Here is a 10,571-nt window from a genome sequence, read left to right on the forward strand (position 1 = left end):
GCTAGTGAAGGTAGAGCTGGTTTAAGAAACAGATTATTGCTTTCAATTGTTTTTTTCCTTTGAGTGTTTAAGACTTTGTTTTTGTTGTCATTTCAATTGATAATGTAGGTGCTACAAGCAACAAGTTTAAGGTGAGCTACATTATTCTTGTGAATGTGGAAGCATATATAGTGAGCAAGATTTGGTTAGAATTACTTAATACGAGACTGATATGTGTGCTTGTGTATTCACTCGAGGAAAAGGTTTGAGTTATTTCAATATATAGGTTGTTTTTGGTACTTTGTTATTTTAGTTGATGTAGGTGTTAAAAGTGACAAGTCCAAGAGGAGGGATGATAGTTTTGTTAATATGGGTGGATGGGTAGTTTTGATAGGAAGTTGCAGAATTGTACCAAATTCTTTTTGGAATTGTTCATATATGGTGGGTAAAGGTTTTGTAAAGTTTTGTATTTGACAATATTGATTGATAACATTGATTCAAAAAGTTTATTTAGTTTGATGAATATTTGTCATATGGATATATATGCATAATTATATGATTGTTGGAATAAAATACAGGGACAGTACATAATATTAATTTGTTGGTTATGATCATGTTATAAAATAGTGCTTAACATTTATATTTTACGTTAGATTCACTTTAATTTTTCATAATTTATTATAAATTATATGATATTTGATATGAAAGCCCTAAAATAATTTAATAATAAAAGACTCAATTAGTGAGCCTCTAATATCATATTCTAAAACTCTCAAATCAATTTGACAATAACCCAAGAGAATGAGTGAGGTTTGGATTACCCTTTGATCGAAGACCAAGAGATAAGGAGAACCAATTCCTCACTCCAAGTCCGAACGCTCTACAAGCAAGGTGATCAAACTTACCTAAATGTTCTTGACGTAATCCTAAATCAAGAATTACAAAAAGATGGTGATGAGTCTGTCATCTACCAAAGAATTTATATTGATAAAAAAAGCTCTAAAACTTCAATTGTCAAAAACTTATTAGAACAACTTAATAGCAAGGCTTAAATAGTCTCCCAATAAAAATCTTAATGCATCATAAAAAGATTAAATTAACCCTACTTAAATGTTTTCATTAAAAAGGATAAAATTTAAAAATACTAAAATTACATCAAAATTATTAAATATAATTTAATTAATAATTTGATGCCTCAACGATTCATATCATCCTCTCCTTTCAAAGGATTCATCCTCGAAACCAAATCAAAGCCTGATAAAGCAGTTGTGAAGCCATGAGATATCAAAAGTAGACATCATCTTTGCATTCCTCCTAGTTTTAAAAGAATATTGGTCCTTCAAGTCTCCATTCAATCTGTGACTATCCAAAGAACTTGGACCATTCATTAAGCTTTGCTTTAATGTTTTTACTTCATGCAAGAATTCAAGGAAAATACTAGGCAGAAGTTCACCTATCAGAAAACACTCTTGTGTCATCTACAAATTTCCAAACTCACATTTTTTACTTTTCTCTCATCAATGTTTGCACATTTTTCTTTTAATTCATATCATTTCTATTATTTTTATCTCAGTCTCATGCCTTTTGTCTTCCAACTCACACACAAAATTTTCTTTTCTTGGAAGAAATGATACAAGAATAGGATCCAATATTACCTTTGAACTCTAACGGACTAGAAAATACATCAATTTCAAGTTCATGGTCATCTACTTCCTCTACTCCACTATCATTAACACATACTTCTCTAGTAATAAAAGGTTCAACAACAATGTCAAGATTAAATTGCAATTTGACGACTTACTAGACAAAACATCAGAGTCATGCATTGACACAACATTATCACGCTTCTCTTTACTAGTAGTAGCATTAAAGATATTTCTTTAAGAGTAGCCTTTCTATCTTGGTGGCAATGTGCACCATTTCTTTCAAGTTCTCACAAGGTTGAATTTCTTCTCAATCGTTGTAGAATCTGTCTATGATAGTTTCCTCTTCCTTATATATATATATGTTAACCTTCTAAAGTAGTAACAACAACTCTTCATAATAAGTGTTCACACTTTTGCTCCCTTACTTCAAAGCTTGCAATTTTTGAAAAACCTTAGGAACAAAACGCTTTCTCATTAACACTTTGATTTCTTTCCATGAGAGTGTTGCATGATTTCCACTTCTTCTCCTTTCCAACAATAAATACCTCTACTATGTTAGTGCATATTCTTCAAACATAGAAACAACAAGTTTTACCTTTTCCTTCTAACCGTAATGATGATATTCAAATGTCATCAATTTTCTCCTCCCACAAAGGATATCAAGATTTGAAAACTTCCCAACGAATACTGAAAGCATGATTCGACAACATGGAGGTAACTATTTCTCAAACCTCTTCTTCCTCTCAGGCCATGCCGCTCCCCTCTTCTATGCTCATCTATAACAAGGTTAGAGTAAAATTTATTATGCTCTGATTCTTCTTCCTCGTTAGGATTTCCCAAAATTTGTCTCCTTACTTCAAGTCTTTCTCTAGCTTGAAACCTTTGTTCTAGTCTACCTAACCTTACATTGATTAAGGTCTTCAAGGTTGCATGACTTTCTCATATAGTCCTTGTAACTGTCCCTGTAAAGCACCTCCATTACATGCCATCCATTACATGTCATATTGCTACAAAAACAAAAGCAAGCGAAAGAAAAGTGGACCTCACAGATCACTCCTTCATGTGTTTCTCTCAAAAGGTGAAGTTCACTCATGCTTACGCTCAACTCTCCCAACAAATATAAACTCTTTTCACAAGGGTGATGGTCAAGATTTTGCAACCAAGTTTAGAAGAGCAAGCCAACTACAAACCAAGCAAGAATGACTGTAAAGTGTCGGGCATAAGCAAAGAACTAGTTGATCAATGCAACGAAAACTAGAAATCAAGAACCTAAGGTTTGAAATTCAACAAACTAGACAAAAGACAACAAGAATTATGATATTTAGAATTAAGAATCTAATATTCAAAAGATCAAAGATGTAACGACCGAACATTTTAAACTAAGTTAAGATCATTACTCAAAAGATAAAAATCAAATGACATTTTTTTGAAAAGAGGATAACTAAAATTTTTATAAAATTAATATCAAGACGTCCACAAAAAAATAAGATTATCAAAATTAACAAAAATAATTTGAAAACGTGACCCACGGGTTCTAACAATTTTAAAGAACTAAAAACAAATAAATAGGACAAAATCTTTAAGTAAAATGGTTAAAATTTTAAAATATTGAAAGACATATAAATGAGTGCGGAAGTTGAACTGTGTCCCCATATGGCATGTCACAGATTCCTCGTTGTCGCTCGCCAGCTTCTTAAGTTCTTTACCTTAGCCTGAAATATTAAAAATAAGAAAGAGTGAGTATATAAATATACTCAGTAAGGGACCCACTACTAGTCTCGCTAGGTGATCTGTTAACTTTCTATTAGAAACATAATCATAACGTCGTGTGTCCAATAGAGCATACCTGAGCGAGTGAAACTGTACGAACACCCCTAAATCGTCCGAGTGATCCCATAGGAACACCTCTAGTCGTGTGAGTGATCGCACGTACACACTTCATAAACATATATATAATACGTAGGTACACCCCTAATCGTGCGAGTGACCCCGTATACACAATATAATTGTCCCTCAACCGTATATGTGATCGGTAGGTATACCCCTAAATCGTGCAAGTGACCCCATAGATAGGACCACAATACAGGTGAAGTAAAAAGCTTAACAGACAAAATTAACAAACACATCACAATCTAAAGCATGTAACATCATCATGGACATCATAACATGACATGAATATTAATCATAACGTTCTTATTCATGTGATTAATATATCGTGTATCATAAACATATCAGTCATCATCATCAATCATAATATTAGTCATCATCATCAATTATAATATCAATCATCATCAACAATTATCAATATAATGATAGTCTTTATCAATAGCATCAAATTATGCATCTTAGCTTATCAATAGCATCAAGTTATGCATCTTAGCTACCATCAATGCATAATCGTAAATACATGAAATCTCTTAAATTTAGTTCGAAAGTCCAGTAATAGAATCTCTTACTTGGAGATTATATAAAAAAATATTTCTTTGCTGATAGTAATCTCCCAATTTAAGTAGATTCTAAACAGTAAGAAAAAGTCAATAACTTAATTAATAAAATTTACCAATGACTAGTATCTAAAATTTTCCAATTTAACTTATTCAAAAATTTAAGGTTGAAACCAATTCAACCTTGATTGAAGAAAAATTCAAAATTAAATCTAAAAAATTTAAGCAACTGGGCCTTTAAAGAAACCCCAATTAGATCCAAAATTAAGTTAATAAATTATTAATTTAGATATTATATTTTTTTAATAACATATTTAATAAGATGTTTAATTTGGAAAGATATTTTTTCAAATTGAAAATTGGAATTTGGAGATTTAAATATTTTTTAGAATCAAAATGAAAAATGTATGGCAAGAATAATTTTAAAATTAGATATTATATTTTTTTTTAATAACATTTTAATAAGATATCTAATTTGAAAAGATATTTTTGAAATTTGAAAATTTGGAATTTGAAAATATATTTAATAAGGAAATATATTTTTGAAAATTAGAATTTAGAGATTTAAATATTTAATAACATATTTTGTTAATATATATTTTTTAAAAAAATTGGAGATTGAAATTTGAAATTTGGAATGATATTTAACAAGGAAAGGTATGTTTTAAAATTGGGAATTAGAATTTGGAAAAGTATTTAATAAGAAAGATACTTTTGAAAATTAGAATTTAGAAATTTGAACATTTAATATATATATATATATATATATATAATATTTTTATAAAAGAAGAAAGTGTGGGGTCCACGACTTCCAATCAAAGTCGTGTACGGTATACAACATTGTCCAAATTATTCTATTTTTATCAATAGTTTGCTTTCTATTTTTACATTACTTTTTAAAAACACATTATTTAAAAAAGGAATCCGGAATCAAGTTCTTTTTTTTATTATTTTAAAACTTCAAAATTTTCGTGCTTCACATTGTCATTCACTTTCTTTTCTTTTTTCATTTCTTTTTCCTGTCAAAATTTCAATTTTTTTCTAAATAAAGTCAAAAGTCAAAGCAAAAATTAAACTTGATTCAATTAAAATATACCCACTCTATAACTTATGCTAATACCAAATGATATGAAAATCCTAAGGATTTAATAATTAGAAACCTAATTTGGTCCTGAACCCCAAATCAATTTGAGAGCAATCCAAGTGAATTAGTTAAATTTGGATTACCCTTTAATCGAAGATCATGACATAAGGAGAACGAGCTCCTCCCTCCAAGTACAAACATTCAACAAGCAAGGTAATCAAACTAATCTGAATGTTATTGGAATGCAACCATGAATCAAAAATTGCAAAAAAAAAGGCGATGAGACTCTGTCATCTAGCAGAGATTTTCTATCGATGGAAAAGTCCAAAAACTTCAATTGTCAAAAACTTATTAAAACAACCTAATAACAAGACTTAAATAGCCTCCCAATTGAAACTTTAAAACATCGTAAAAAGACTAAATTAATCCTATTCAAATGTCATTAAAATAATATTAAAAAATACTAAAATTACATCAAAATCATTAAATATAATTTAATTAATAATTTGATGGTTTAGCAGTTGATATCGATATTACTACATACTAATTATACCAACAAAGTTATATAAATAGGATTTTTTTAATATATTATATATATAGATCAAACTATTTATAAGTTATTGCAAAAAAATTACAATAATTATAGCTTAGATAGATACAAGTCGATCAATATTTATTACGATAATAATAGAAATCTGACAATGTCTATCAGTAATAAAAATTGAAGTATATCAAATGTTTATCAACGATGGATCTAAAAGTTTTTGTTATATTTTGTAAATATTTTGATTTTGTAAAATTAGATCGAAAAAGTTTCAAATTTGTTAACTAAATATTGTTTCTGTGAAAGAAAAAGGAAAAAAGCTTTCAATCGTGTGTGCTTCCCTCTTTCTTGAATTATAAGGGGGAGGCAGATTAAAATTGCCAAAATGAGTAGATAAAATTTAATTATGAGAGAGCCTCAATAATTATCTATTTCAAATGTCAAACACCAATCACTACTAAACTAACCACAAAGCAATAACCAATTCAAGATGAAACAACCCATCAATAAATGATTAATATGAAATGACTTTTTCATAGAAATAGAATTTCTTAAAGCAATAATTGGTCCTTTTGTTATATAATAGGTACAAAAGGAAACCCATTTGTTATATAATTGGTCCTCGATATACTAAAAATTAAAACTTAATCGACTCTATTCTCGAACCAAATAAGAGTTTAGCTGACCCATGTATGCACTTAAAAATAAAGAGGCCTCAAGTTTAAATCTTCTACCTCCAACTTATACTAAAATATTCTACTCTCAAAGAAATTGTAGTTCTTAATTAACTACAATCAACACTATTTACTATTTGCTAAAACAATAAGATTCTATCAGCGGTAGAAATTTATTACCGATAAACTTTATTATATTTGCAAATTTTTTAAAATAGTGCTATATATTTTTTTATTATTCATAAAATTACTATCCATTATAACTACCCTTTTTTTTTGTTATTTGCTACCATTTTTACTATTTCATCCTCAAATTAAAATAGTTTACATCTCAAAACACATATTATTATATCTCAAATTAAAATAATCTACATTTCAAACACAAGTATTACATGTATTGTATTTGGACAAATACTAGTTAAGGACATAATATATTTGGTAACGCGCGTAATATATTTGATACACGATCGTTTAGATTTGACTATTGTTTGGTACACGATCGTTTAGATTTGTTTTTTTAATTCTATCGTTTAATTTGGTTACACTATCGTTTTAATTAATTGGATTACACGATCGTTTAGATTTGGTTATATGATCGTTTAGATTTTGGGTAGCCAAATCTAATCGATTTTTTTTCACGATCGTTTAGATTTGGCTATCCCAAATCTAGAAGCTTTTTTTTTTCAAAATTTGGTACACGATCGTTTAAATTTGGCTAAATGATTTTCTTAAATATTTTTTATACACGATCTTTTAGATTTGGTTACCCTAATCTAAACAACGTAAAAAAAGAAAAGTAGAAAAATGATGTACGCAGTGAAAAAAAAAACAATAAAAGACGATATAAAGAAATTAGAATTGATTACTCAAATCTAAACGACGTAAAAAGAAGAGAAAAAGAAAGAAAGAAAGATGGAAAGAAATCGCAACTATAAAAAGAAGAGTAAGGGGGGAAGTTGATAAGAAAATCACACAGAGAAGTGAAAGATAGAAGGGCAAACCTGAAATATTTAAAAAATGACTAATTTTATAAATTTTGTTACATGAGTCGTGAATATTTTATTAGTTTGTTATATTTACAAAAGTTTTCTAAATTTCTAAGTGGTTTAAATATAATAAACATTTTAAGTGAAGTAAATAATATCTATTTTTAATTTAAATATTTTTTCTAAAATCTTTGTCATATACTTTTTTGTATAAATATTTATGAACATAGATGACAACATTTAAATAATATTTTTATGTTTATATAGAAATGGACAACATAAGCTTAGAATTTGTAAAAATGAAAATAAATTTTACCAAATTGAAAACTTACATACATATAACAGAATAGTGTAACAAAGCCCATAAAGCTGTCATTTTTTAAATATTTCAGATTTGACCTTCCATTTTTTTCTCTCTTCACAATGAAATCGTCTTCTTCCACCTGTGATTTCTTTCATATTCTTTCTCCTGCTAATTCTTTCTTCTGTTATTTCTTTCATCGATTTTCTTCTTTTCCTCTCTTTTTTTTCTGCGATTTCTTTCCATAATCTTTCTTATTTTTTAATTCTTTTTTTACGTCGTTAAATCTTTCCATCGTTTTTCTTCTTTTCTTTTTTTTTCGCTGCGATTTTTTTCCATTGGTCTTTCTTCTTTTCTGATTTTGCGATTTCTTTCGATGTCTTTTTTTCTTTTTTGATTCTTTTTCACAACATTTAATATTTTCTTCATCTTTCTTCTGATTCTTTTTTACGTCATTTAATCTTTCCATCGTCTTTTTTTTTTTTTTGCTGTGATTTCTTTCCATTATCTTTCTTCTTTTTCTCTTTACGTCGTTTGAAGTTAGATAACCAAATCTAAACGACTGCGTAAAAAAATAGCGAATCTAAAATATCGTGTATAAAAAATTGTGAAAAAAAATCCTTTAGATTAGAGTAGCCAAATGTAAACGATCTCATAAATCATCGGTAGACAAATCTAAACGATCGTGTACTAAAAGAATTAAAAAAATCATTTAGCCAATTCTAAATGATCGTGTAGACAAATCTAAACGATCGTATAAAAAAAATAAATGATTATGTGGCAAAAGAGTTTTTAAAAAAAATCGTTTAGCCAAATCTAAATGATTATGTAGACAAATCTAAAAGATCGTGTAGAGATATATAAACGATCGTGTAGTAAAAGAATTTTAAAAAATCGTTTAGCCAAATCTAAACAATCATGTACCAAGTTTTGAAAAAAAAATCGTTTAGATTTGGGGACCAAATCTAAAAACGATCGTGTAACTAAATTTAAACGTAACCAAATTAAACGATCGTGTGTAACAAAATTAAATGATAGAATTGAAAAAATAAATTGTAGCCATATCTAAACGATTGTGTACTAAACAATAGCCAAATCCAAATCTAAACGATCGTGTAACCAAATTTAAACGTAATCAAATTAAACGATCGTGTACCAAACAATAGTCAAATCTAAACGATCACAAATATAGTACGCGCGCATTGTTGACGACGTAGTTGACGGGGCATGGTATTAAACAAAACATTTTTAGCATTTTTGGTAAATTTACATGGTAGACATCTAGACTTTTTCTATTTTTATAATTGTTCTATACAATGTAAATACTTTGTCGCTTTTTTATATTTTTTAAAATACCCCATATTAATTTACATGTGGTAGAAAAAAAGAGTGGGGAAATGTCTTGTGTCAAGATCCTTTTGACACGGTACCACCAGATGCATGCAAAGTTGTATTATTTAACCTTCATTGGAGATTTGTTTAGTTGTATTTGTACTTTTCCTAAGGCATTAGTATCTCCGCGTGTTTCAAACAAAGTTTTAACATCTATTTCATATATCAAAGTATTTTCTTACCTAATATTCTATTGTAACGTACGTTTTGTTCAATATTTTCTTTGACCTTTCAAAACCAAACGGGGATTTGTTTCCTTTTTTGGATTGAACTATTTAAGGAGTATTACGATGACTTTTAAGGTTTCACATTTGTTTATTGAGCAAGACGTTTTTCTGTACTACGATCGAATTGTTCATCATTGTGTTCTTGCTCTTTGCTCACTATATTTTGTTATGTAAGTTCTTCATCCGTTGAGTGCAACACATTGAAGATTATTATGATCTTAAGGGGAGCTTGAATCATTGCTATTGAGAAGGGATTCTTAGTCTTATGGGGAGCCTAAGACTTGGCTATAAAGGAGTTCTCTGTATCTTGGGTGATTCTAAGATTCATCAGTAAATAGAGCTCGCTGACGAGAAGGAAAGATAATAACTTTGAGATGAGTCTATCTAACAAACATTGTCAGAAGTTGAAATTTACACCCCTATTAGTACCCCTCTTAGGTGGAGCCTAAGCATGTCGAATGTGAAGGGATTTTACACTTAGGGAGCCTAAAGTACATTTGAGAGAGTCTCTTATATCTAGGAAGAGCCTAGATGATTAGTAAGTTGAACTCTACGTTAGTCATATAGTAATCAAGTATTGTAGATAAGCGTACTATGTTGTAAACTACTTAACTCTTTAATATTAGTGAATTATCTTTACAGGCACACTGCCCCCAGGCCCCAGACGTAGGTAGTTTATCGCCAAACTAGATTACCAACTTTTATATCTCTTTCTCTATTTACATGTTGTTGGTATTTTCTTATTACAATTATTGTTTGTAAATTTTATTCGACATTTGCAATTGTGTGACGAGTCACCTGCTTTTTCAATTTTTTTTTCCTGTTGAATGAAGTGATTAATTAATTGATCTAACCACTCTACATCAATTCAAATTGAAAGATATTGATGTTAATTAAGTGTATACTTCTTTTCTTTGCTCAGAGAAAATGTTTTATTACTATTTTAACTAGAATATTATTCGTGGAGGATTGTTGGAAATGACTATAATTGTAATAATGTTACAATTGCAAATATGATAACAATGATAATTATTATTTTGATGGTTACAAATATTATAACGTGATTTATGGTTATAATGTTATGTTTTTAATACGATCATTATAGATCTAACGTTGGTTTTCTTTTTATATATTTTGTGCATATATATATAATTTGGGCCTTGTGTTAACCTTGGGAAGCAACCGACATATGTGATCTAGTATCTAGGTCAAGCTAAATTATGCTTTCAAGATAGTAGTTTCCACAACATAACAATAATCGACATTTGATTCCTACGTAGATATTTAAATTTGA

This window comes from Cucumis melo, chromosome 10 (genome assembly GCF_025177605.1).
Source record: "Cucumis melo cultivar AY chromosome 10, USDA_Cmelo_AY_1.0, whole genome shotgun sequence".
Lineage (NCBI taxonomy): Eukaryota > Viridiplantae > Streptophyta > Magnoliopsida > Cucurbitales > Cucurbitaceae > Cucumis > Cucumis melo.